Genomic DNA, 27,400 nt, shown 5'->3' on the forward strand with positions numbered 1-27,400 from the left:
GAAGTAGAAAACAACCTGCAAGAGTCAGTTCTTTCCATTTACCCTTGAAGGTCATAGGAGTTAAATGTAGGTTGCCAAGGCTTGGTAACAGTCACCTTTACCCACTGAGCAGTTTTGCTGGTTCCCACATGGTATCTTAGCTGTTTAGGTGGCTGCTTTCCTTACTACTGCATGTCTCTAGAGTACAGGATTCATATTTATCTTTAGTCTCAGTATGCCTTATAATAATCTAGAACTTAGATTAAAAAAAAACACTTTAATAACATGTATGAGTGTGTGCATGCATGCACAAATGCCATAGTGTGCATGTGGAGGTCAATGGGAGAACTTGTGGAAACTGCTTCACTCCTTTTACTAGGTGAGCTCCAGAGATGAAACTCAGGTCCTCAGGCTTGGTGTCAAGCACCTTTGCCTACAGAGCCAACTCACTGCTTCCTTACTATATTTAATAAATCATTCACTAGTAAATTAGTAACTAATGATATGATTGTAGAAGACAGCTGAGTTAATACCTGATATAAAACATATCAATATCCCATGGGCAAGATGAGATGTACTGTCAGTAAAATCTTCAATCTATAACATAAATCTAACTTTCTTGTTTCTTTTGTTGTTTCTCTAGGCTTCAACGCAACATATTCGTCAACAGATCAAGAAACTCACAGGTCAGAATGACTCTATCCCTTATTGTTAGCTTAAGGCTGATGTCAGATCAGCTGTGTTTCTGCTTTAAGACTCTGGTCTTTGACAGCATGTGGAAGAAAGTTGAAAAAGAGGGTGTGACTAGAGTAGAGCCATCTTTCTAACATCTTCACTTCCAAAGTCATGCAAACAGCCCCATAACTCCTCCACGGTCCCTTTCCCCGTGCTTCTGTGTCCTGGGTGTTTTCATGGAAAGCCCAAAGTATGGGAAAGAAACTTGGTGGGTCAGGACAAAGAATAACTACCAGGAGTTTGACAAGGGAGGTCTGTTACCCTGATTCTTCTACTATGGATTCGGGGTAGACATCTTTAAAGAAAAAGGTGTATCAGGATCTCTGTGTCTCCCACTGCTACGTTCCCATCCCCATGCTTCTAATGGGGGCACTTCTGGTCCATGATGAAGACAGCAGAGCTTATGGACTTTTAAAACGTTGATAGCTGTGCCATGCCATTAATTAGCTTCATGACAGGCACGACTGTTAAGTGAAGGGGGTTCTGATAGATGATACCAGTAGTTACTATGCTAAATAGTTTCTTTACTCCTATTCCTATATTTCTTTACTCCTATTTACTCCTATCGCCTGCAGCAACAGCTGAACGGGGTTCACCTGTAAGAGAGGCTGAGAAATGGAACCGGGCGGGAAGAGATGAAGCCAAGACAAAGTTATCTGATCAAGGCTTCAAATTTAATAAGTTGCTTTCACATATAAAGGGGAAGCCCCACCCCCCAGAGTCTCTTCTCGGTTCAGCCCAGAGGCTGGGCAAGGAGATAGCAGTCTGGGAGGTGTCAAGGATAGCTCAGCAGCGTGGTGAGAGGTGTGCATCTTTAATCACGGGCTGGAGGTGTAGCCAGCAAGCTCAGCAGGCAATCCATTCAGCTCAACTCCTGTGGCAGACTGCAGGTCTCCAGCTTCCCAGGTCCTTTGTTGTCTCTAGTGGTAAACAGCATGTTCCTGCCAGCTCAACCTAGACAGGTTGGCAGCGTTGGGGGAAGGGCACATATTCCCACTTTCACAATTGGAAGACTCCAGGAAGAATTTTATAGAAAGTGATCTGACAAGGTAAGAGTCTGTCTTCAGACTGTCCTACTGACTGTTTCACATCAACATGATACAAGCTGGCATAATTTTTGGAAGATTACTAATTCCAGATTGCCCTGTGGACAAGCCTATGGTGCATTGCCTTCACTGATTGATGTGGGAATGCCCAGCTCACTGTGGGTGGTGCCACCCCAGGCTGGTGGTCATAGGTGATATAAGAAGGCAGGGTGAGAAAGACATGAAAGCAAGCCAGGAAGCAGAGCCTCTGCGTCAGCTCCAGCCTCATGATGCCTGCCCTGAGTTCCTACCCTGACTTCCCCCCACAATGGAGTATGGAATTGAAAATTGAAAGATGAAACAAACTCTCGGACCCCAAGCATTTTATGGTCCTGGGGTTTCATCTCAACAATAAAAACCCTAACTAAGACATTGCCTTAATTCTAAGTGCTAAAAGTATAAAACACCTGGTACTTTTACTTCATTGACTGTGGTAGCAATTGTCTTGTTCCTAAATTAACTTTCTCTTCTTATTGGTTAGCTTTCTGGTACTTTGCTATCACTTCAGTTGCACTGACCTACCCTGCTGTGTCCAGTATTTCAGGACTTCCTATGGGCTGGAACCAGGGCTATATATGATGGTCAATAGACAAGAGCTTTCAACGGATCTTCAAGCATCTGGAAAATGCAAGGTCAGGAAAAAGAGTTTCTGGATAGGGGATAGAGAAATATTTAAAATAAAAGAAAGGAAGGAAGGAGAGTAAAGGGGAGAAGGAAAGGAAAAATTTTGAGTCGTAAAGAACTATTTTTTGCAAATTATTTGTATTTTATGTGTATGAGTAGTTTGCATGCATGTATATCTCTGCACCACATGCATGCCTGGTACCCACAGAGGCCAGAATAGGGTATGCAATCCTCTGGTACTGGAGTTCCTGATGTTTGTGAACCACCATGTGGGTGCTGAGAATCAAACCTGTATCTTCTGGAAGAGCAGTCACTGCTTTTAACTCCTGACCCATCTCTCTAACCCCCAAAGCAGTGAGGTTGGTTTTTTTTGTTTTTGTTTTGTTTTGTTTTGTTTTTAATTAAAAATACACTTATTTGTTTTTAACTTTTCTTTTTCTTTTCTTTCTTTTTTTTTTTTTGGGGGGGGGTGCATGTGTGCACATGTGTGCCATATGTATATGGAGGTCAAAGGGCAAGCCACGGTTACCAGTTCTTTTCTAACATGCAGATCTTAGGAACTGAACTCAACTCAACTCATCCAGCTTAATGGCAAGTTTAATGGGAGTGTGTGTGTGTGTGTGTGTGTGTGTGTGTGTGTGTGTGTAAAACTTGGGTGTCATTTCTTGGATCTGCTCACCTTCTTTGTGAAATAAAGTCTCTCAGTCAGACTCACTAGTTAGCCTTGACTGGCCAGTGAGCCCCAAGGATGTGCTTGTCTCTGCTTCCCCGACACTGGACACCATGTACTTTTATTGTCGTGTGCGCTCTGGGGATGGGGCACAACATTTGTATGGCATGCACTTCACTGATTCATCTCCCTCACTTCCGGTAGAGGGATTCTTTACAGAAATAACTGATGCTTGTGAATACAACCCCTTTTCCACCCTCACCTCCCTTAGACCAAAAATATTTTGGACTTGAAATGACCACTTCTTTTTTTCTGTCCTAATTTTCCCACTACTGATACCAAAGAAAACAAACAAAAAAATTCTCTTTGTTTTTCAGCTTAACACTCATGGAATTGAATTTATCAGAATCCCATGATATTGTAAGGCCCGCCAGGAAGGGAGAAATTCCCTCTCAGCCCACGGGAATTCACAGCCACCCCAATAACTGCAAGACACCGAACTTGATGTAATTAACACAAGGTATATTTGATTTCAACGCATTGAGTCCACACTTCAAGCCTGTCCTACGCAGAGGCAAGCAATGAAGTATGACCCCCCCCCCCCCCCAGAGAGGAGGAAGAACTTTTTAAAGGGAAAAACTGCAACCCAGGGAGATGAGGGGGGAAATCATGATTAAGTACCTATAGAAAGCACCTGTCCAGTGTCCAGCTTCCATGACAGGTTCAAGAAGCGGTCATGGGGAATATCAAACTCCGTCCAGTTTGTCTTGTGGTCAGTTCTGTTCCTGGTATCCAGGGTGCACGGGCATGCTGACTTGAACTCCCAGCTCAAACCCTATTCAATCTATCTTGTGATCAGTCTTTAGTTTGTGGTACCCATAGTGCTTGGTCACGCTGCCCTGAACTCCCAGCTCTGAACTCCTAGCTTATCTATTTTGTCTTGTGGATAGCTAATTTCCTGGAGCCCAGATCGCAGAACAAGCTGATCTGCACTTTCGACTCCATCTATGGAAAGTTTAAAAATTTTTAACTCTTTCAATATGTCTTCTTCCTCCATCTCTGATACTGTGGCTCAGGAGATTGTCTCACCTCACTGTTACTGTGAAAATGGGAAACCTTCTATTGACTACAGTATATCCTTTGAATCCTCCAACAACAGCTCAGTCCTGTCTTATCCTTCAATCTTTTCAGAGCTGACACCCAAGGTACCATGTTCAGCCACAGACAGCACAAAGGTCACTCCAAAGGCATTTTGTCAAGTTATAGATACAATGGGAATGATCCAAGATATACATTCAGAGGTAGCAGACTCTGTATGGAAAATAAAATATAAGACTAACTTATCACAGACATTCTACCAAGCTGAAACAGTCAGTATACCTCCGAAGTCATCAAATCCAGGAATTGCATCACTAAAAGCAGCAAGTCCAGAGCATCAAATGAAGGAATCAAAGAGTATGGACTCAAGAGTAAATCAAATCACAGATATCTCAAAAGTAAGTCCTGTAGCATTGTTTCATCTCTTGGGTTCTAGGGGGCTGATTAGTGAATTGTGTTCGCATGTCACAGAATCAGCAGGACTAGCCCCAAAGCCACAAGACCCAGTCATGGAATCAGAGGGGGTAGATACATTGCAGAAGGATCAAGCTGTAGAACCAGCAAAGATGAGTCCAGGGCCACATCATCCATTCTTCAAAGCTAGGGAAAGGATTCCAGAGCCTCAGCATAAAGTCATGGAAACATTAAACATGGACTCAGGGTCACAGAATCAAGCCACAAAACAGGTCAAGTTTACTCCTAGGCCACTTCAATGTCTATGGCCACCACCTAAAGTCCTGGATTCATCAAGGATGATTCCAGGATCATCTAAGAAATCCACACATGCTCTAAAGATAAACTCAGTGGTACAGGAGTCACCCACGGGAGTGATCACACCACTACAAGCTGGTTTGACTGCACAGTCAGTGGCTCAAACCAAAGAATCTCTAGAGTTGCCTTCTGTGCCCAAGGTTCAAGTCAGAGACTCCATCGAAATGAGACCACATCAAGGCACAGAGTATGTGTCATTGACTCCCAAACTGCCTCATCAGGTCATGGACCCTTTGGAGTTCACCCCACGGCACCAAGACTTAGACTGTGAGCCTAAGACAAAGTCACAAAATGACAGAACCTATGGGGTCAACCTCTGATACCTGGCCACAAAAGAAGAATCCTACAGAGATGACACCATCACATCATCAAATGACAGAATCTATGACAACAGCCCCAGGGGCATCAGATCAAGGGACAGCAGCTATAGAGATGAGCCAACAACATCAACTTATAGAAATAAAAAAAGATGGACCGCTGACTCCAACGGTGGTATCTACAGATTTGACCCCAGAACAACAACAGCAGAGCAAACAGTCTGAGGAATTAACTACCATACCACAATTACAAACTCAGAAACCTGTCCCATCAGCCCCAGAGTCTCAGCTTCAAGATGTGAAGTCTGGCCAACTGACGGTTGAACCACAACTCCAAAACATACAATCTGCTGGGGTGGCCCCAAAGCCACAGGTCAGTAAATTTGATTCCTGGTTCACAGTCTCAAGGTATGGAAGGTATTCATTCGGCCCTACCTCAGGAGGTACAAGAAGACTTGTACCCCCAAGACTACCACTTGAAGATATAAAATCAGCAAACTTGGCTCCAAAACCAGGTTCCCGAAATATCAGCTCTGATAAGATAGCCCATGTATCACCACTGCTTGAAGATACGGAGATTCCTTTATTAGACTGTAGGAGTCTAATTCCTGAGACCCTGGTGGAAAGTACGAAAGTTGGTGAGTTGACCACACACCTTTATGCAGTAAAATCTTCAGATGTGAGCCTCAACTCAAGTTATTCTTTCCCAGAACCTAAACGGCTGACTGAACAGCAACAAGCCTCAGAAGCAAGGGTGATCTCTGACCCTTGTCATCAGGTGAAAGAATCTGCTGAGTTGACACAGTCATCAGCAGGAATGACTCCAGCACCACTGAGCGAAACCTCAGAATCTATGGAGATGAGCTTACCACCACTCCAAGATACTCTTGAAACTAGAACCGAGGTTGGAAAAGAGATGGAGACTCCAGAATTACAATCTGAAAGTAAAGATGTTCTTAATTTGCTACCAGAGTTAGAAGTGCCCACCATAAACCCAGAAGGGATGACCCCAGAACCACAGTTTCCGGATATGAACTTTGTTCATGTGACACTAGAACCATGTTCAGAAGTTACTAACACAGCAACAATAAGTGTATGTGAATACACAGAAAGCACTGAATTGACATTGCCTGAAGTTGATGATACACAGGGGACTATTGTAGAAACAGATTCAGAAATGGGATCTCAGAGGTTGAATCTAGAACCAAAAGTGCAAACTGAGGAATCAGAGTCATTGGCAGAAAAATTGAAATTTGAAGAATTAACCTCTGAACCATGTGTACTAGTTGTAGAACCTGTAGAGTTAACTACAAAACCCACACCACATATTATAGATGTGATCCCAGGGCCACAGCTCCACAATGTAAAGTCTATGCATATAGATCCAGGACTAGAGTTACAAAGTGAGATATCTGTGGATTTAGTACAACAGTCATCTATTGGAGTGGCAGATCCTGAAAAGGTAAAACCAGAGCCAGGACCACAGAGTTTATCACCAAAGGAGTCAGTTGAGGGGACACAGATTCCAAATGTGAAATCCATGGATTTGAAATCTGGGCCAAGAGCAGCCAATTGTCAAGTCAGGATTAATTCCAGGGCCACAACTGCAAAGTGTCAGATTTCTAAAGTTTTATCAAGGGCAACTTCTTCAAGGGGAAAATTCACATTATAGTGTGAAATCTGATGAAACAATATCATATTCCCCAATACCAGAAATCAGATCATCTGGTTTTATTCCGGGTCCAAAGGTTCCAGAACCACAACCACAACTTGTGAAATCTAAGGAAGTAAATCTAGGACCATGTTTGCAAGATGTAAGATTTTCTGATTCGATCCCAAAACCCAAGCATCAAGGTTTCAAATATACACAGTTCATACCAGGTTTTCCGCTTCAAGAGAGGACGTCTCAGGGATTTATGCCAGAATCATTTTTGCCATTAAGCTAAGAGCCAAAGTTCGAATATAGGAAGCTTGCTCTGCCTGCACAAGGATCAGAGTTTCACAGCATGAAACCTGCAACACAAGCCTTTGAACTAGAGCATCCACACGTGATATCTGAGGTGGTCAACACAGGGCCTCAGAAACAAGATAATAAATTTTCTGAGCTGGCTTCAAGACCAAAACTTCAAGGGGTCAAATTTGGGGAGCAAATCTCAGGATCCATGTTTGTTAGTGGAAGTTCTACGACTCCAGAGTTAGGGATACAAGATCCCAAATTAGCAAAGATGATTCCAGTGCTACAAGATACAAGGCAGGTAAGTTTTAACTCAGGGCCATGGCTGCAAGATGTCAAATTTTTGGATATAATACCAGGAATTCAACCTCAAGGTGTGAAAACTTCAGAGGTAAACTTGGGGCCACACTTAGAATGTGTAAAAACTTTTGAGTTGACCACACAGCCAGAGACACAAGGGATAAAGCTAGAACTGATAGTACATGAGTCCCCCTTTCAAGATGTAAAATATGTCACAGGGAATCAAGTACCAAGCTTTGAAGACAAAATGTCTTATAAAGTGGTAGCTGAGCCACAGGCACCAATGTTGGAAACAATGAAGTTGGCTCCTGGGAGACACTTAGCGAATGTAGATCATTCTGAGTTGATCAGAAGACCACAGACCCAAGGCATAGCATCTTCTGAATTGATCAAAGGACAGCTTTTGGGACATATAAAACCTGTGGAGAACACAGTCTCAAAGCAAGAAACTCTGACATCTGTGGAATTAACACCAGCGCCACATTTGGGAGGTAGTAAATCCACAAAGTTAAAGTCAAAGTCAGAGCTGGAGCATGTCAGATTTATGCTGTCAACCCCAGGGATGCAAGCAGGAGATAGGAAACTTGAGCTGCCTCTAGGCACCAGCTTGAAGGGTTTAAAACCAAAGTTACTACCTTCAAAGCCAAAAGTAGAAGATAGGAAATCTGTGACCTTAACTGTAGAAGAATGTCTTAAGAGGATAAAATCTACTGTGGTATCCCCAAGTAGTTCCCTGAGAGGAGATATGAAGTCTGTGAAGTTGATTCCAGGTTCAAGAATTCAAGATGTGAAAACTAAGGGGTTGGCCCATGGTACCCATGTTCAAGATGTAAATGCCATGAACCTGAAACCTGAACCAAAGAAGCAAGGGGAGAGTCCTGTCACTTTTATACCAAGAATGTTGTTTCAAGAAAAGTCTATGGAGGTGTTTCAAGGGCCTCAACTGGTATAAAACCCAAGGGACTGACTTCACAGCCACAAACGCAAGACAGGAAACCTGTGATCTCCCCATGCTGGAAACAGCAAAGTCTAAAACCTCCAACTGTAGCCAAAACACAAGGGATCCAAGGAGCAAAATTTGTAGATTTCACCTCAACACAACAAGGGTCTCAAGGGATGGCACCCATGGACTTAACTCTTAAGTCTAGACAGGATGACCAGATAACTGTAAAGTCACTAGAGTTTCGGAAAGGTGGGATTTTTGACCAACAGAAAAAACAGCTTGAATCAGAAAATACATTGCTCATGGAATCAGATCAAGAACCCAAACCTGCAGATATGAAACCCATAGAGATCAACTCTCAGTTACCATTCAAAGATACAACCTCATGTGAATTGGCTCCTGAGCCAGTTGTTCAAAGTGTAAAAGCTGAAGAGTTCCAACATGAACTACAGGTGTTAAGTATGAAACCTTGCCAGTTGACTCCAGGGTCCCAAATGCACCAAGAGAAAGCCTTGGAGTCAACGTTGGACCCACAGCTTCAAGGTATGAAAACTGAGGCACTGAATACAGAACCCCAAACTGGAGGCACAAAGTCTAGTCAATGGATACCAATATCTGAGTTTCAAAGTAAGAAAGGTACAGGGTTAAACTCAAGGTCACATGCCAGACCTATAGAACTGAAGCCGCTTATGCTATGGAGAGGTGTGAGGTCATCTGAACTGACTGCCAGGTCAAAAATTCAAGGGGAAAAATCTGTGGCATTTCATCTTGAGCCACAATTATAGGGAGTAAAGACCTCTCCATTAGCAATAGGGTTGCAGGAACCAAAAACTTTTATTTTGACTTCAGAGCCACAGCCTCAAGGCATCACAACCAAGGAGCTAAACAAAGAGCCACAGGCTGAAAGTGTGAGATCTGTTCAGTGGATACCTCGACAGGCATTCCACGGTGTGAAGTTTTTAGGATCCAATAGTGGGTCACCATCTCAAGGTGTAAAATGGACAGACCAGAAACCCTCCATAAAACTGGGATGTGGGAAGCCATCGAAAATGACTCAAGGGCCAAAATTTCAAGGGAAAAAAATCTGGGGATTTTAACCTCAGGCCACAAGAACAGTGTGTGAAGACCCTCCAGTTGTCACCAGGGCCAGAGCTACAAAAAGGGGGAAACTTTGTATCATCTTCAGAACCACAGTCTCAGGGTGTGGAAACTGTGCCATTGCACGATGGACCACAGCTTGAAAATACAAAATCTGTCTTCCAAGATAAGAAATCTATGCAGAATCTTGGGTTACAGCCACAAGTAATCATATCCAAAGAGTTAAAACCCTCAGTTCAAGAAAGGGATGTGAAGACATCTGAGGAGTTGATGACATGGCCCAAGAACGTTCCGGGTCAGTCCAGGAATGCTTGTCTCATGGGTTCAAAACTATTGACTATAAATCTGAGCTGCTGTTTAGAAGTATGAAAACATGTGACCCAACCTTAAGGTCAATGATCAGTAATATAAAACCAATGACATTCAAACCCAGGTTCCATATAGAAGACAGGAGCTCTCCTGAATTGACCCCTGGGACACAGTTACAAGAAGTGAAACTGTTAAAGTCATCTCCAGGAATACAACAGCCTCAAGATTTGACATCTTCAGTTTTTAAACAAGAGTCACAGTCTTCAGGAGCGAAATCTGGGGTATCAGGCCAAGGGTCACAGTCACAAAACAATAAAAATACAGGGTTGAAAACTGAAAAATCCTCTGAGTTGGCACTTCAGACAAAACCTCAAGGTATGAAATCTGAGATAAAGTCTGAGCCCCAGGGACAATGTGCAAAATGTTCTGACTTGACACCCGAAACAAAGTCCCAGAATATGAAATTTAAGCCCCAGCTTACAGTTGAAAAGTAAACCATTTAGTAATTTAATCATGGGGACCAATATCCGAAGGGTCAAGCTAGACTCTAAACCTGGGCCACCATCCCAAGTTATAAAATTGGATGCAGTTCTGAAGACAAAGCCTCAAGAAATGGAGATGGAAAACTGTGAATCAGGTCCACAGTTACAAGATCTGAAATCTCTGAAGACGATCCTGGGTGTAAAAGTCCAAAATGTCAAATCTATGGGCTTCAGTCCTAGACCACAATTAGAAGGTATGCCATCTGAAGTCATTACAGAGAAGAATGTTCATGGTCTGGAATCAGTAGAAATCAAACCTAGTCCAAAATTACAAGGTGAGGAACCTGAGTTCCCCCCAAGGAAGCTGTTTTTAGGCACACTATCTATAGGGATGGATTCAGACCTTAATTTGCAAGATTTGAAAAATCCCGAGCTGATCATGGGCAGGAAACTTCAAGATGTAGACTCTATGGAACAACACTTGACAAGTATGAAACCTTCCGAGGTGATCACACAGATAAACTCTCAAGGTGTAACAGAAGTGTTCTTCCATTCTGGACTACAGACACAAAATAAAAAGCCTTCTGAGTTGTTTCAAGGAGAAAAGCTCCAAGATATGGAATCTATAGAGTTTAATCAGGGCCCAAAGTTACAGAGGATGACTGTGGAGTCAATAGCAGAGACAAAGCCCCAACATGAGGAATCTGTAAAGTTAAGCTCAGGCCCTCAGTTACAAGATAAGAAATATTCTATGTCAATTCTGGGGACAGAGCTTCAAGATGGAAGATCTCCAGAGATCAATTCTGGCTCACACTTACAGGGTGTAAAGTCTTCAGAAGGGATTTCAGGAGACATGGTTCAAAAAGAAAACCCCATGTGTATCAGCCACTTGGGCAAGATGTAGACTCTTTTAAATGGATTCTCTCAAAGGCACTTGATAGGAAACCTTTGCAGTTCAAGGTAACCTCTGAGTTACAGAACAGGAAGCTATCTAAGTTAAAATCAGAATTACACCTTCAAGGTATGGAGCCTGAGTCTTTCAACCCTGGATTAAAGTTGGAAGATGTGAAAGCCGAGTCCACATATCCACAAACAACAAAGGATAAGGAGGTCAATTATGATGCAGACTTACAGGTTGTGGGATTCTCTGAGTTGGCCTCACCAATTTATAATGTGGTACCTTTGGACTCAAAGCCAGAAATCAGAAGCAAGATGTGAAACCTCACAAATTAAGTCAAAAGCAACAGCCTCAAAGTATGAAATCAACAGAGTTCAATCATGGGCCACATTTGCAACATATCAAGTCATCAGACTTGTGTACAACACTTCAAGACCTGAAATCGATGGAATTCAACTCAGAGCAACAGCTGCAAGATGTGAAGTCCTCTGAGTTGGGCCTGGGAGCAGGTACACAGTCTTTAGGGTTCAACCCTGGGCCACAGTTACAAGAGATAAAACCTTCTGCAGTGACCACAGAAATCAAGCTGCTGGAAGAGTCATCTCCAGAATCCAGTCATGAACCTAGATTGCAATGTAGGAAATCCTGTGCCTGGAGTCACAGTAAAAATGTTATGGCACCCAACACTGGGATACAAGATGTAGAATCATGTAAGTTGCACCCTGATCCAGACTTCAGGGTATAAAATCTAAGGTGCTCTGCCCTGGGTCACACTTGGAAGATGTGAATTCTGCATGTACTCCCAATACAAATTCTCAATATGTAAATTCCAGTGGGTATATATCTGGGCCATATTTGCAATTTGCATATTGGCTCTGCATGCATTCCAGAGCCAAACACTCGGTGTATAAGCTCTGAGTGCAATACTGGAATACATTTGCCTGGAAAGAATTCTTCCTCATGCTTTTCAGGATCAAAATTGCAATGTATAGATTCGACTGGGAGCAACCCTAAGTCACATTTGCAAGACATAAATTCTACTGATTGCACCCCAGAGCCAAGTCCTCAGTGTGCAAATTCTACTGAGTGCAATCCTGAATCACATTTGCAAGGTGTGAATTCTTTAGTCTACACACCAGGGCAAAATCCTCTGTGTGAAAGTTCTAATAGGTATAATCTTGGGCCATTTTTTCAAGGTATGAATTTTTGTACATTTCTACAACCACAAATTCTGTGTGTCAATCCTATTTGGTGCAATACTAGAATACATTTGCAAGATATAAATTCTCCTGCATGAACTCTAAATCAAGAATCTCAGTCTGAAAATTCTATTGGCTACTACCCTGGGCCACATTTACAAGCTCCAAAACTTCAAGAACAGCACTTGAAAGATTTGAAGTCTGAATTAACTCAAGGGTCAAACAATTTGGGTATAGCACCTATGGAATACAACCCTGGTCCACAACATCAAGGTATGAATGGTATGAATTCTTCTGGGTTTAATCCTGAGTCAAAACCCCAATGCATACGTTCTGTAAAATCCAGTTCAGGGCCACAGTTACAAAACATTAAGTCCTTTGACTTGACCCCTGGCTTAGAGTCTCAAAGTATAAAATCTGTTCTGTTAAACTCTGAATCACCTTCTCAAGGTGTGAATTTATCTAATTTAATGATAGGGGCAAAGTCTGAAAAGGTCCCATTTTTGAAGAACTGGCTTGGGTCATGGCAGCAAAGTGCACCACCTATATTTACGTTGAGGCCTCAGTCAAATAGTTTGAATTCTGTGGTTTTACCAGAATCGCCTCCTGAAGATAGTTTCCAGAGAAGACTACACAGACTATGTTCTGTGCAAGTGATGTAGAACTGACCCCTGGCTATGGTCTGAATGACCTGAGAAGTAAGGTGTTTTCGCCAGAACCTTGTTTTCAAACTCTTCAAGCTGTGCAGTTGAAACTAGGGTCACAGTCTCAAAGCGTCAGTTCTTCAGAATTGATGTCATGCCCTAGTTCACAGCATCCTATGTCTTCCCTCCCACCAAAGCCATGTTTTCAAGATACAAATCCTCAGCAGCTGAGGATAGGATCTGAACAGCAAAGTCTGAATTGCCAATTGTTTCCTTCAGAGGAGAAACCAATGATGGCATTGGGACCACAGTCCACCAGGAAGCTCTTAGCAGGACCAGAACTGACTAGTGTCAATTTTTCAAATTTGTCACTAAAATCACAGCAGCAAAATACAAAATCTTTGGCATTTACTTCAGAGCCAAAGTGGCAAGGTGTAAAACATGTGAAATTGTCATCAGTGTCTCTGCCAGAACCTGGAAAATCTGTGGAGTTACCACCAAAGTCAATTCTTCAAAATATGAAATCTGGGAACCTAATGCCACAGACAATTGATTCAGTCACAAAATCGACTAAAGCCACATATATACCAGAGCAACAGGTGGTGGACTTTGCAGAGATGATCATGAAGCCTAGGTTTCAAGTCCCTAAATCAGTGAACTTTACTTCACCGCCAATTTAACAAGATGTGGAATCTTTAGAAAGGACAAAAAGATTGGGACAGAAAAGCACAGAAATGATGGAGAAATCTATGAAGTTGAGCTTCAAACCAACAGATAAGGTCATAGACTCATTAGATAAAGTCTTAGAATCATTACAGATGCCCCTGAAGCTAGTCCTTCAAGTACCAGAATTTGTTGATCTGACTCCACACTAAGTGATCAAGATTCAAAATCCTCAGAGCCAAACCTACAGAAAAGCTACCAGATCCCAGAAACTCCAGAGTTACATTCTTGGTCATGGCCTCAATTTCAAGATTTCAAGAAGTTACAGACAAAGGAAGTTACAGAATCTGATAGAATGACCCTCGACTTGAAGAATCACGTTGCAGACAAGATAGAGCTGACTTGTGAAGCAAGACAGCAAGGGAAAGAATTTCTTAGAATGACTCCAGAGCCAGTAAATAGAGAGACTGGATTTGTAAAAAAAAAAAAAAAAATTTCAAAGGTCATGTCCTCAAGACTCAGGACCTCTGGGGGTGGGCTCTAAGAAAAGATCTCTAGGGAACAATCTGTAGTATCAACACCAAGGCCGTTCTGTCATGTCCCAGATTCTGCTTCAGGAATAACACCAGGGCCAGGACCTCAGACTCCCAAATCTAAAAATTTAGCCTCTATGCTGTGGCTGCAGAAAGAATCCTCTGAGTTATTATGCAAGCAAGCCAGTCAAGTTGTGGGAAATACTGACTCTGTAGAGCTCACCTTTGGTACACAGCAGCCAGGAGGGGTAGCAGCTAAGCTAACAAAACCTCAGAATCTGAGCCAGGAGAATGCAAGCATCACTCCAATAGAATCGCTGGATCAAATGATAAACTTTGTAGGGGTTAGTCCAAAGCCGCGAGATCAAGTGACAGAATCTGCAAAGACACAGCTTCCAGTTCCTCAATCAGTTGTCCTCCAAAAAGTTTCTGAAACTGTACAAGTGATCCCCGGACCACCACTTCAAGTTATAAAGTCTGAGATGATTCTAGAGAGTATCCCTCAAGAGTCAAAATACAATGATTTGACTCCCAAAATACATGATGTGATAAGTTCAGAATTTGCTCCAAGCCTTTGGCTACAAAATGTGCAGACCAAGAAATTAATCATAGATCCAACACATCAGGTTTTAAAAATAAAACGCCAGCCAGGCTTTCAAATGACAAAGACTGTATTAACTTCCAAACCACTGCTTCTGATGGTAAAATCTGAAGTGGCACCAGGACCATGTCCTCAGACTGTAGAACTAATAGGACTCACCACGAGATCTAGCATTAAAGTAAGAGAATGTTTGAATTTACACCCAAGACCACATCTTCAAGACCTGGTAAAACCAGGTTAATTCCAAGGGCAGATATTCAAGTGACTTCTGCAGAATCAGTATTTCAGCAAATATCTCCCCTTAAGGAACCTACAGTGTTGACTCATGAGCAAAGGCTTCAGGCTGGAAAATCTTTAAGCCTCAAACCAGAATCTCCCAAAGTAATAAAAATTGAGGATTCCAATCAAGGATGGGTGTGTCAGAATAAAGACTCAGAGATGATCACGTCAGCAAAGTTACAGGCAGAGGACTACTTATCTAGGTTAATACACAGCCCTCCAATCCCATGTCTCTCAAGCGTTGACAAAACAACTGAATTAGAGCACCTTCAGGGTTCTGGGATGCCATAAGTTTCAAGAGCTTTTGGTATGAAAAACCTTGGTGTTGGTATTTTGCAGTCTTCAAAGTCCTATACAGACACTATTATGATAAAATCTTCAGTTCTTCCTTTGGTCCTTCCAAATCTACCCTCTGATAAGACAGGGAACACCAAGGAAGCCCCATATCCTGAGATCTGGAGCATGAATATCTTATCTAAGGAAGAAAGTGGAAAGGAGAAAATGGAGGAATTCCAGAGGTATTCTTCATGTTCATTCAGATTACTAGCAGAAGAGTTTCAGGCAGGATTAGGGGCTTGAAGAAGCTATATCCGTTCCTTCCTGGGCATACAACAGAATGCCTGGGAAAGTCATGTCTGTAGGCAGCGACTACCTAGGAAATACCTCTCAGTATGCTAATGCTGGGGAATGTCCTGGGAACCACTATGGAAAGGAAGCCTTGTTCTCAATCATTTTTAACAGAAGGATCCACTATGGACATCTGTCAATCTATTCAGAATTTGTTTGGGTTTCCAGCTGAACTGATGGAATTTTCTCAAAGCCTGCTAGAGAGAGTTCCAAGGACCATTTCTCAGACTTCAGTGGTTTAAAACTATATTCAGAGACATATTTTATATCACTGTAAGGAGAAAAAAAATGCCTTTAAAGATGTGGACACGTGCCTCCACGTCTTCCATAATACAGCAATACTCTGGTACTAGATTAGGAGTAAAGAAAACAAGCTCAAAGCTCAGCGATCTATTCCAGGAAATCACTGAGCATGTGTCTGTGTCAAGGTTTCCTGCCTTGATGAAATCAGTGTCTACTCTTGAGATACTTTACACTAGGGAAGATTCTGTTTCCAGGGAGCAGAGTAAAATCTCACCATGTGGCTCACCGACTAGGGCTTTTGAGTCTCAGCCTTCCCTCAAGACAAGTTCTCTCTCCCAGTCCATGACCAGTATCTCAAAACAGCAACTGCTAAAGAGAACTAGAGCTAAAACTGGCAGGAAGACTCATAAGTCAAATACCCCATAATGTCCCTCCACCTCTAGAGTCAGATCTTGTTCTAAAGTATCCCTTATGCCTAGAATGTGGCCGATGTTCAGGATTGAATTGCTGTCATAAGTCACAGTCTGCTTTTGGGCTGTACCTTCTTATCTACCCACAGCTCCACCTTTTAAGCACCCCTGAAGGCCATGGTGAGATTCAGTTGCATCTTGGATTTAAATTAAAAACTGGGAAAAGACCCCAAGTCTCAAAGTATCCTGCACAAAACAGAGCAGATCCATGGAAGACTGCTGCATCACCATCTCAAAGGACAGCTAGATTCTCTACCCTGGCTTCCAAGAGTCCTAGTCCTAGAAGAGGTTTCCAGTCCAGATCTTCCCTGTCTCCTGCTTCTGTTCAAGTTCACACTCAACAAAAGCAATGGCATAGCCACTCTGGTGTGACAGAAGAAACAACAGCCAAAGACTATGAATTCTGTCAGCTTCACGCTGTATCAGAGAGTGACTATGAAAGCAATCAGGATGAAAAATGGGTTAAATCAAGCCCCAGAAAGACCTATGTCTTAACATATCCTGTTAAGACAATCGCCAAGGGACCTAAAACGGAAAGCACAAGGCTCTACAAATTCAGTACAAGTCGTCCTAGAACACTGAGGGGTCTGCCAAGAAGCAGAATTCAAACCACCCAAGCAAGCACTGTTCCTTCCAAGAGACAACCTAAGAAATCCTCCCAGCCCAAATTCATCCAACTGCTTTTTCATGGCCTAAGGCAGGCATTTCAAGCAACACATAGAATGGTGACTTTCACCAAACAGAAAGTTTCTTACAACATGAGGCCAATTTGTGGTCAAGCAAAAACTTGCACCCCAAACAAAGAGCCAAGGATTCAATAATGGGAGATAGCAAAGGAGCTGGAACACCTGTTGTCCGGCACAGGTCAACATTCTCAACCCCTAAGCAAAAGGACAAGTTGCAGGGAGAAAGTGAGCACTGTAGACAAGTGTGGGGAGCTGACAGAAGGCGGATATCTTCCTTGCAGCCATCTTGAGCCATATACCCTGATAAGAGATTTGATTACAACAACCTACAACAGCTGAGCACACTCTGATAACATCTTGCTTTAGATACCCAGGATCTTCCCTTGGGTGTGTGAGACTTGAAGCTGTGATTTAGAGCCATGACTTAAGGGTGTGACTTAGAGATCAGATTTAGAGACAAGGCCTAAGGGCATGACTTAAAGGCGTGGCTTAGAAATGAGACATATAAAAGGCAAGAGGCAGACAGAAGAGTAGAGTACAACTTACAGTACAACTTGGAATTAGGAATTAGGTTAGACAGTACAACTTGGAGTATAACTTGGAGTAGGAATTAGGCATTGAGGAAGAAGACACAAACTAGAAAACTTGGAAGATGATTATTAGGTATTAGGCACTAGGCAACATTTTGGAAGCACTAGGGACTAGGCACTAGGCACTAGGCACTAGGCACTAGGCACTAGGCACTAGGCACTAGGAACTAGGAACTAGGGACAAGGAACTCAAGGCCTGAAACTTGGACTAGGAAGAGAGACTGAGGAATAAATGGGATTGAATCACACTCTGTCTGGTCTCCATTCTTCGTGTCCATCCTCACTCTCTCTCTTGGTGAACCCTGACCCACAGACCGGAGCAGCTTGGGGCAGTGTGGGCTCTAACACTTAGCCCCCAAGGCTTTTGGCAGTGTGGGTTCCCACATTGATAGATCAGTCCCCGACATTTTGGCCCCCAAACTTGGGGCAACTCGGGCCGCAACAGACAAGCTCCACAGCCCAAACAAGTGAGCCCTTTCCTACCCAGACCCTTGCAATTGCAGAAGACCGTCGTTTGTGGAAGGGATGTCTAGCTACGTCAGCCCCAGAACCTTTGAACAGAGTTCAAAATGTCTACAATAGAGCAAAGTGTACTCTTCCCCCCATGAGCAGGACTGAGAGACCTTGGTTGCCACAGCAAGGTCAAATGACAGGATCTAGGTGGAGTTACCCACCTTGGCTGCCCGGAACACAGCAGAACTACCCCTGGGCTTGCCTTGAGACATCTCCGGCCGTGACCTGGAATGGACTATGGATTATCCCACCCATCTGAAACCAGGAGGGGTTGTGGGTTGGGTCTTCCCCTTTAAATTGAGAGCTGAACATTAAAGCTTGGGGCCTTGATCAGAGAACTTTGTCTTGGCCTCATCTCTTCTCGCCCTCCTTCCCCCTTCATTCCCAGCCCCCCTTTCAGGTGAATCCAGTTGACTTGTGGCCGCGGGCGGCTACAGATTGGTGCGCCATCATGGGACTTGAAAACGGGGACCAGCTGAGGAAACACTGTCTTAGGTGGGGCCCCACGGAAAAAGGTAATAAAAGAATGTATCCCGCGCACTTAGGAAGTAGCAAACAGTATTGAATCTAGCGCTAGGTAAGTTTGGGAGACCATGTTTGCAGGAAGTGCGTTGTAAGGGATACGGTATAGGTCTAGGTCAAATAGGTGTTGACCCGATGCCTACTTTGCCTAGGGGTGACAGTGAATTCGGGATAGGAGACCAGCAGATGCCTGCAGCCTTCAAGAGCTGCCTCAGACGAGAAAGAGCACGGTTAGAAGAAATTGGAAAACTAAAAAAGCAGCCACAGCTACATCTCCTAAAGAAAGGGATAAAGTGTTAGATCTTAAACTTCAGAGAGAGAACGGGTTTTGAAAAGCAGTTGTTCTCTCTGAGTTATGCCAGCAAAAAGAATGGAAAGGCTGTTTCAGAGCTCTCCTAGGAACAAGAGAAAATTCAGGAGACGTTTTAGACTAAGAGAAACTAAGAGAAATCCTTAGTTCTGCTTTCTTTGTTTATTGTCTTGTCCTTGGTGCACCAATGTCCACGTGTCTCGTTGTATGAATGATTGGTCGTCTATGTTTTATGTTCTATGTTTAATGTTTAAAAGATCGTTAAAATTGCTTGATTCAACACTTGGTCTAGTTTAACTTGGTTTTCAAAGGCAGTTTTAATATGCAGAGCAGCAGCTGATAAGTTTACTTAACACCTGTAGCTAAAAGTTTGGGAGCTGAGCTGAGCTGGAAAGGCTGCTTTTAAAGGGACAGGCAGGTTTCTTGGATTAAATAAGGAAGTTAAGAGTTGTTTGTCCTGGAAGAATCTCCGTGACAACGTGCTTTTATTTTAGAATTGTGGCTAGAAAAAGCGAGAAATTTTGTTTGGTTTAAATATATAAGATGTGTTGTTACTTCATTTTTGTTTGTAATTGGTTTTAAGGTACAAATATGTTCATGTCTTGGTTATAAATCATTGGCCTATAAGTTATTGGGTTTGATTAAAAATTTACAACTTTGGTAACAAAAAGTTGGCTTAAAACTGGTAACACAGGGTTAGTCATTCAAAAACCAGATGTATAAAAGATATAAAAGCAATGTCTATTTAGTGAGATATTAAAGACTACACTATCGTGCATTCATATATAAGAACTGGCAGCCAAACTTTGTAACGTAAAAGTAATCCACTTGGTGTTGATTTTAGAGAAAATAGATTGCTTACATTGTTAAAAATTGGTTTTGTTTCCATAAATTATGGTCATATGCTAATATTGCAAAGGAAAGTTAAAAATGTGGTTAACTGCCAACATTCCTTCGGCTGCAGCTGACAGGCAGTTCAATCGTAAGCTTGAAAATTTTTTACCCACTTATGTTTATAGAAAGGCTAGAGCAGGTAGAGTTAAATAAAAGAGTTAAAAAACAATTGTGGCACAATATGGGTCTACTGACCCCTTCACACAAGCTTTATTGGATACTGTGGTAGAAGCAAATTTAATGCTCAAATATTGGAAAACTATATGTAAGGCTACTTTGTTAGGAGGAGATTACTTGCTTTGGAGCTCAAAATGGCGTGATACCAGTAAGAAAACTGCCATGATGATTGCCCAGGCAGGCAATGCAGATTGGGATCTTAACATGCTTCTAAGAGAAAGTTAATATGAAGGTAATGCTAATCAGGTTAAACTGCCTGCAGGAGTGTATACATAGGTTGCAATGGTTGCCTGCTGTGCTTGAAATCAACTACCTACTAAAGGGAACTTTAGTGGAAATTTATTCAGTATTAAACAGGGTTCTGAGGAACCATTCCAGAAATTTGTGGACAGGCTGCTGAAAGCAGCTGGTAGAATTTTTGGAGATCCTCAAACAGGAATTCCTTTTGTTACTCATTTGGCTTATGAGAATGCTAATGCAGCCTGTTGCACAAAGCAAAGACAGACTTACATGGAGACTTTCGTCTTTGCGCTAAAATTGGGCCCTCTTACCATCAGGGTCTGTCTGCCTTACAAGGGACCACTGTACAAGCAATGCTTGCACAGAACCGTAAAGATAAAAGATGTTTTTAAATGTGGAGATTCAAGTCATTTTTAAAATGACTGTCCCAAAAACAGACACTAGCAAATAATCCGGTCACAAGACAGAAATTTGTCCTATGTGCAGGAAAGATAATCTCTGGGCCAGGCCTCAGGATATAGGCCAAGATTAAAAACATTTACATTTGAATTAAGTTGATATACAATGGGTGCAGCAGAAGTTTGTGTGACAAATACTCTTTTTGCCCAGGTCATCCTGACCAGCCCCTTGAAGGGTGTTTTCTGGAATTTGTTTGTTGCCTTGTTTGTTCCTTGGAAGGGTCAGCTTCAGGGCCAAGAGTTGTAATGATTATGCTGGAGAAATTTAAATAATGGCTGCTTCTCCCATGGCATTGTAACTACCTGCTGGAAAAAGAATTGTTCAACTTGTTTTTTTTTTTTCCTTTGCATCTAATTCCTTCCAAATTGTTAAGAAAGAGAAAGGACAAGATGGCTTTGGTTCCTCTAATATATATTGGGTTCAGTCTATTACTAGCAAGAGACCTAATCTTATGTAACAATTATTAGAAGGTTGCCTTCAGCTTGGCATTCATCTTATACTCTCACTCAGCTAAAATAGATTGGTTATTGAATTAATCCAAAACAAAGTAAATACGTATATAATTATTATAGATCTAGAAGTTTGTTTTTATACCATTCCTTTACATTTCTGGTAATTGAGAATCCATGGTCCTCATCGTTGGAAAGGTTTGCTTTTAATTTCATTTGCATTTAATGATTTTCAAAATTTGTTAAGAGATATTATTTGGCTAAAACCTCATCTTAAGCTTACCTTAAGAGGATTTGAACCTATGTTTGATATTCTCAAGGGACATACAAGTCCTAATTCCCCTTGACAATTAACTAAAGGAAAAATAGCTTTTCGGAAAGTAGAGTAAGCTGTTAGTTATCAACAAACAAATTATATAGACTGAAAAATTGTTAGCTGTTTGTGTTATTATTACTCATATGCCCACAGCAGCCCTTTGGCAAAAGAAACCGTTAGTTAATGTAGATTCATCCTTCTTCATCTACAAGTAAAGTTTGTGTTAATAAAAGATTGTAAGATAGAATCATAAAAACATTTTCAATAAAATGTTTATTCCTTATTCCAAATAGCAATTAATTTGGTTATTGAAAAATGATATTTGGCCTATTATATGGCAAACATTTTAAGCAAATTTGGTGATCACTATCCAAAAGTTGTTACAGTTTCTCTCTGCATGCTTTTATATTTCCTGAAATTTACTACGCATGCAGCTCATAGAAAAGACATTTGCTGTATTTACAGATGCCTCATCTATTGAGAAGGCAGTATATGTAATTAGATCACATATTTAGATCACATGTTTATTTTCTTGAGTTTTCTCTACTTGAGCACAAATAATGTGTTGTAGCCACTGTTTAAAATGCTAGAAAATCAAGCTTTCAATTTATATACTTATAGCCAGTAAATGGCTCATAATTTATAATTGCTTAAAATTGTTCCTTTTTTAGATATTGCTAATTCTCAAATTTTATAGTCATTTATAAAAATACAGCTTAACTTTTAAAACATGTACTGTCTCTGAACTTTTTAAGACATTTAAAAGCTCATTGGATTGCCTGAACCCCAGGGCAATGCCAGAGCAGATTTGTATACTAGACAGATTATAGGCCTTGCAAATAGTTGGCCATACTATCTTATTCTTTACAACATCTTGATACAATAATTTGGCATTTCTAAAAAAGTGTGCAAGTTAAATTGCAAAAACTTGTTTTCAGTATTCTCAATTTTTTCATATTGGTGTTAAACCTTGAGGACTTATGTAATCAATTTTGGCAAATAGATGTTACTCATTTTGATTTTTAAAAATTAAAATATGTACATGTGACTTGACACTTTTTAGACTTTTTAGTTGCAACTACTTTAACAAGAGAAGCAACTAAAAATATAATTAGTTATTACCTATATTATTTTCCTGTGTTTGGTGTTCCATACCAGACTAAGACAGGTAATGGAACTGGCTATTACAGTTATTTGACTACAGTCAAACATTTGAGATGTTTTGTTGACAATTTAATATTGAAATTCCTTATTATCCTCAAAAAAAATTGTGAAAGAGAGATTATAAGACTTTAATATCTTTATAACTCTCTGAGTGTGGGGAAAAACAGCTATTGGTGCTTCTTCCCTGATTTTACAAAAACTCTAAAAAATTGGCTTTTTAAACTAAAAAGGGGGGGGGGAATTATACCCTCCAAGGTCACCAAAAGCACATCTTGCTTTTGTGTTATTTCTTTTAAATTTTCTGCAAACTGATGTTAAAGGTCAGTCTGCAGCAGATTGCCACTGGCATCCAGTCACTTCCAGGGTCTAATGGAGAGACCCCCTAACTAATTCTTGGAATGGTCCTGACCCTGTCTTAATTTGGGGTCGTGGATCAGTCTGTATTTTTTCAGAAAAAGAAAATGGAGCCCGATGGCTGTCTGAAAGATTGGTCTGTCAAGTGGACACAGATCTTGAGCCTAATAATTATGATTCTGATAATGAAGAGTCAGATAACAAATCTAGTCAGAGTGTGTTAGCCATGGAAGACCATGAGACTCTAGGCTGTTACTCTATCCAGGGTGTTCCCAAGTCTCACCTCCACCCAACCTAAAAGAGGGGACTTCCGCCCCTAGACCAAGAGGAGAGGGGCCACCCAGAAACCCCTCTGTCTGGCAATCTGAATTCTTGCTAAGGCTGCGAGGCTAAGCACTGCAAGGGAATATAAATAAAGGTTAAAAATATGTTTCTGGGTTCCCTGAGGGACAAGCCTGACTGCATAGGGGTTGATGTCGAAAGTATCCCCTCTCCAGGAAAAAGACATCGGGACGGGTATGGCCCTCAGGCCTTACTGGACAACGACAGGAGGACTGGAGCCATTACAAGGTTCCCTTTAATTACTGGATGTCAGGCCTCTATCCCCGCCTTGGTAAGATTAGAATTGTTACGGTCCTTCTATACTTGGAGTAGAGAGGAGACGTCAGTGACAGCCCTGCTTAACACTGAAGGCCTAAAATCAGCTATAAGCCTAAAATTCAGCAATAGGCCTGGCTTACTTGCCCGCTCAAAGTCTTAGGTCTCCATGGAAAAACACTGAAACAGAGGGCTATAAATTATTGTAAACAGACAGCTTTTGTTGAAATCTACCAGCCTGAGTAGTCATAGACTTTGTGTCTGATCCCTGTCAGTCAGCAGTTGGATGAGATACTAAAACAGTTCCACCTTCAACCTTATTTCCTACTTGGCTTGGATAATCATATTGCTGTTAACTTTTGAACCTTGTGTCTCAAGCAGATAGGTTGCCTTCACACAAAGATCTCTCCCAACAAGCCCGGCTACTTGGTACCTCAGATGGGATGAAATCGTGTACCCAACACAGCTGCTTCTACTGGACCTGTTCCTCCTGACCTATCCTCAGATGGGCTCCATAAACCCTGGACAGCAGGACACAGCCAACTCTCCTACATCCCCCATACCCATTCTTCTAGGTTCCCCCTAGAGACACGTCGCCCCCAATGTCAGCAGGAAGTAGCCAGATATCACGACGACGACCCTATTCCTGTTTCACCTCTTTTCTTTTTAAGTTAACCAAAACGGGGGAAACTGTACTCTCCCCCCATGAGCAGGACTGAGAGACCTTGGTTGCCACAGCAAGGTCAAGTGACAGGATCTAGGTGGAGTTACCCACCTTGGCTGCCCGGAACACAGCAGAACTGCCCCTGGGCTTGCCTTGAGACATCTCCGGCCGTGACCTGGAATGGACTATGGATTATCCCACCCATCTGAAACCAGGAGGGGTTGTGGGTTGGGTCTTCCCCTTTAAATTGAGAGCTGAACATTAAAGCTTGGGGCCTTGATCAGAGAACTTTGTCTTGGCCTCATCTCTTCTTGCCCTCCTTCCCCCTTCATTCCCAGCCCCCCTTTCAGGTGAATCCAGTTGACTTGTGGCCGCGGGCGGCTACAGCAAAGAAAGGCTGTAGTGGAGAAATAAAGAACTATTGTTCTAAAGTAGCCAAATTTCAGGCCCAAGAGAGGATTGTATCTAACCCACTCTTGAAAGGAATCCTACGGAGTCACTTTGGAAAGAAACTGAAGGAAGAACAAAGCTTCTTCAGGGAGAGAACCTTATGTAATAAGCCATTTGAAAGGACCCATCGCAGGTTTCCTCAGAGAAGTTATCGGAGAAGTCTCTCTAAGAGGAGACATCACAGTCCTTGGAGAAGGCATAATAGTAGTTCCTCTGACAGAACTCTTAGAAATCTGAGAGGACAGGCATTCCACGGTGTGAGGTGTGAAGTTTTTAGGATCCAATAGTGGGTCACCATCTCAAAGTGTCAAATGGACAAACCAGAAGCCTTCCATAAAATTGGGAGGTGGGAAGCCATCGGAAATGACTTCAGGGCCAAAATTTCAAGGGAAAAAGTCTGGGGATTTTAACGTCAGGCCACAAGAACAGTGTGTCCAGTTTTTGGATTTTTTGGTGTGGTCCCTGAAAGCTTTAACTCTTTAGCCAAGCTACCTCTGGATCTCTCCTTAGGGGAATGGTACTTGAGCCTCTCCTTGAGACTGTGATAGGGTCTGTCATAGTGACAGTGCTGGTTCCTCTCAGAGTGACTGATTTGGGGCACATCCTCTCAGAAAGACTGTGTCTGCCTTCAGAGGGACTATACTGAGCTCTTTCAGAATGACTGGGATGAGTCTGGAAGAATGCTTATGTAGCCTGGGATTAGGAAAAGTGTATTGGCTTATTCCAGAACCATGTCTTTTCCAGCCAGAAGGAATGGAAAAGGATCTTTCAGATAAACTACATGGATGGCTCCTTTCTGAGCGACTGCCCAATGACCTCCATGTAAGACTGAGATGGCTCCCTTTTGAGGGACTGAGACATCTCAGAGAAGAGGGACTTTGTTGGCTCCGCCCAGAACGACTGTGTAGACTCTTCTTCACAGAGGGACTGTGTCCTCTTCTCTCCAGAGGTCTATAAGGGCTCCTCCCTGAGGGACTTCGAAGGTTCCTTCCTGAGGGATTGTGAGGGCTCCTCCTTGAGGAACTGTGGCCTTTCCCTTAAACTGTGATTACTCCTCTCATACTGAGAAATGGGGTGCTCCACTTCCTACGGGTAATAGGTTGGAGCACAGGGCACAGGGCACGTGGGTGTCTTCCCCACCTTCATGTCAGCTGGCTTGGTGGAGAACTTGTCTCTCCGCTCTCCATGCTCATCGTACAGCAGCACCACTCGGTCCACTGTGCAGACAGCAAATTTAGCATTGTTCTGGGACCAGGCCATGCAGGTCACCTTCGCAGCGCCATCCTGTGGAGGTGAAGAGTTAATATAAGCACAGTGCTGGTCTACAATGTACAAAGCATTTCCAGTCTCATCAGCCACTACTGTGACTCTGCTTTACATCCTTCTTGTCACAGTGTTTCCCTCAAAATGAAACAAAATAAAAGAAACGGTTTGTATACCTAGAATGTAGGAGCAATATTCTCTAGGGCTTTGTGTAACCCAGACTGGCTTCAGGCTCACTCTATAGCCAAGGGTGACATGAACTTCTGACCCCCTAGAGGACTTCCTCTCCTGAGTGCTAGGATTCAAGGCATGCACCATCACACCTAGTTTATGCCACGCTGGGGAAGGAACCCAGGGCTTCACTCAAGCTAACCAAACACTGTACCTACTAACCCATCTCCAGAGCCCTTAATGCACTTTCTGAGACTCATGACACAAATGTAAGGCATCAGCTGTTCCAAAAGCAATGGCCTCCTTGCTCCCTCATCTCTCAAGTCTGCTACTGAAAAAAAAAAAAAAAATCAATTTGTCTGATAAATGTTTGTCTTTATAGCTACTCATTCAATTAATGTTTTCAAGCATTTCATCAAGAAAGGCCCTTGGCCAGGAGCTGACAGAGAGACAAAGAGCAAATCATAGATCCTACCCTGGACCTAATAAGATGCTATAAAATTGTAAAGGCCCCATAAGAAGAAAATGTACTGAATACAGTACTGATTTAGAGAAGCCCAAGACAATTTTATGCTTAAATGATCAAAATTAAACTCTGAAGGATGGAGACTGTTGATGAATTACTTCAGATGTAATGGATAGCACAAGGAAGTCAAGGACCTGCAGTTTAAGGGAGCCGAGAGTTTGTACAGAAGTGCAGAGGAAGGGCAGAGGCATGAAGGGGTGTTACAGTAATTATTTTTAAAACGGCTTCTGGTAAGGCAGACTATCTAGGCTACAGAGTGTCTGCCTAGCTCGACCACGTGGCCAGAGGCCACATGCACGTCGCAGCTATAAACCATCAGCCAGAAACACTAGCCCTGCCACCCATGAGATGTCAGCGTGGGAGATGGCTCTGCCGATCTTCCACACTGTCTCTGCAAGGCTGAGCAATGCCTGGACCATCCCGTCAACCACATGGGCTCGGTGATGATTAGATGAGACTCTAATGCTTAGATTATCCAAAGGCTTTATATATTTTAGTAATGAATCAATAACAAGATGCCCATACAATCAGAG

At 42.3% G+C, this 27,400-nt stretch overlaps 1 protein-coding gene across 3 annotated transcripts in view; it reads right to left on the bottom strand.

Annotated features, from left to right (window-relative positions):
* Positions 1-1,366: 1,366 nt before the first annotated feature.
* LOC117716846 (intraflagellar transport protein 172 homolog) overlaps positions 1,367-27,400 on the bottom strand; it is a 31,604-nt gene continuing 5,570 nt past the window's right edge. For all 3 annotated transcript variants that reach the window (XM_076942204.1, XM_076942203.1, XM_076942202.1), the window contains one exon: positions 1,367-26,191. The gene's annotated coding sequence lies outside the window, so the exon portion shown is untranslated. The remainder of the gene's footprint in view (positions 26,192-27,400) is intronic.

This window comes from Arvicanthis niloticus, chromosome 11, assembly GCF_011762505.2.
Source record: "Arvicanthis niloticus isolate mArvNil1 chromosome 11, mArvNil1.pat.X, whole genome shotgun sequence".
Lineage (NCBI taxonomy): Eukaryota > Metazoa > Chordata > Mammalia > Rodentia > Muridae > Arvicanthis > Arvicanthis niloticus.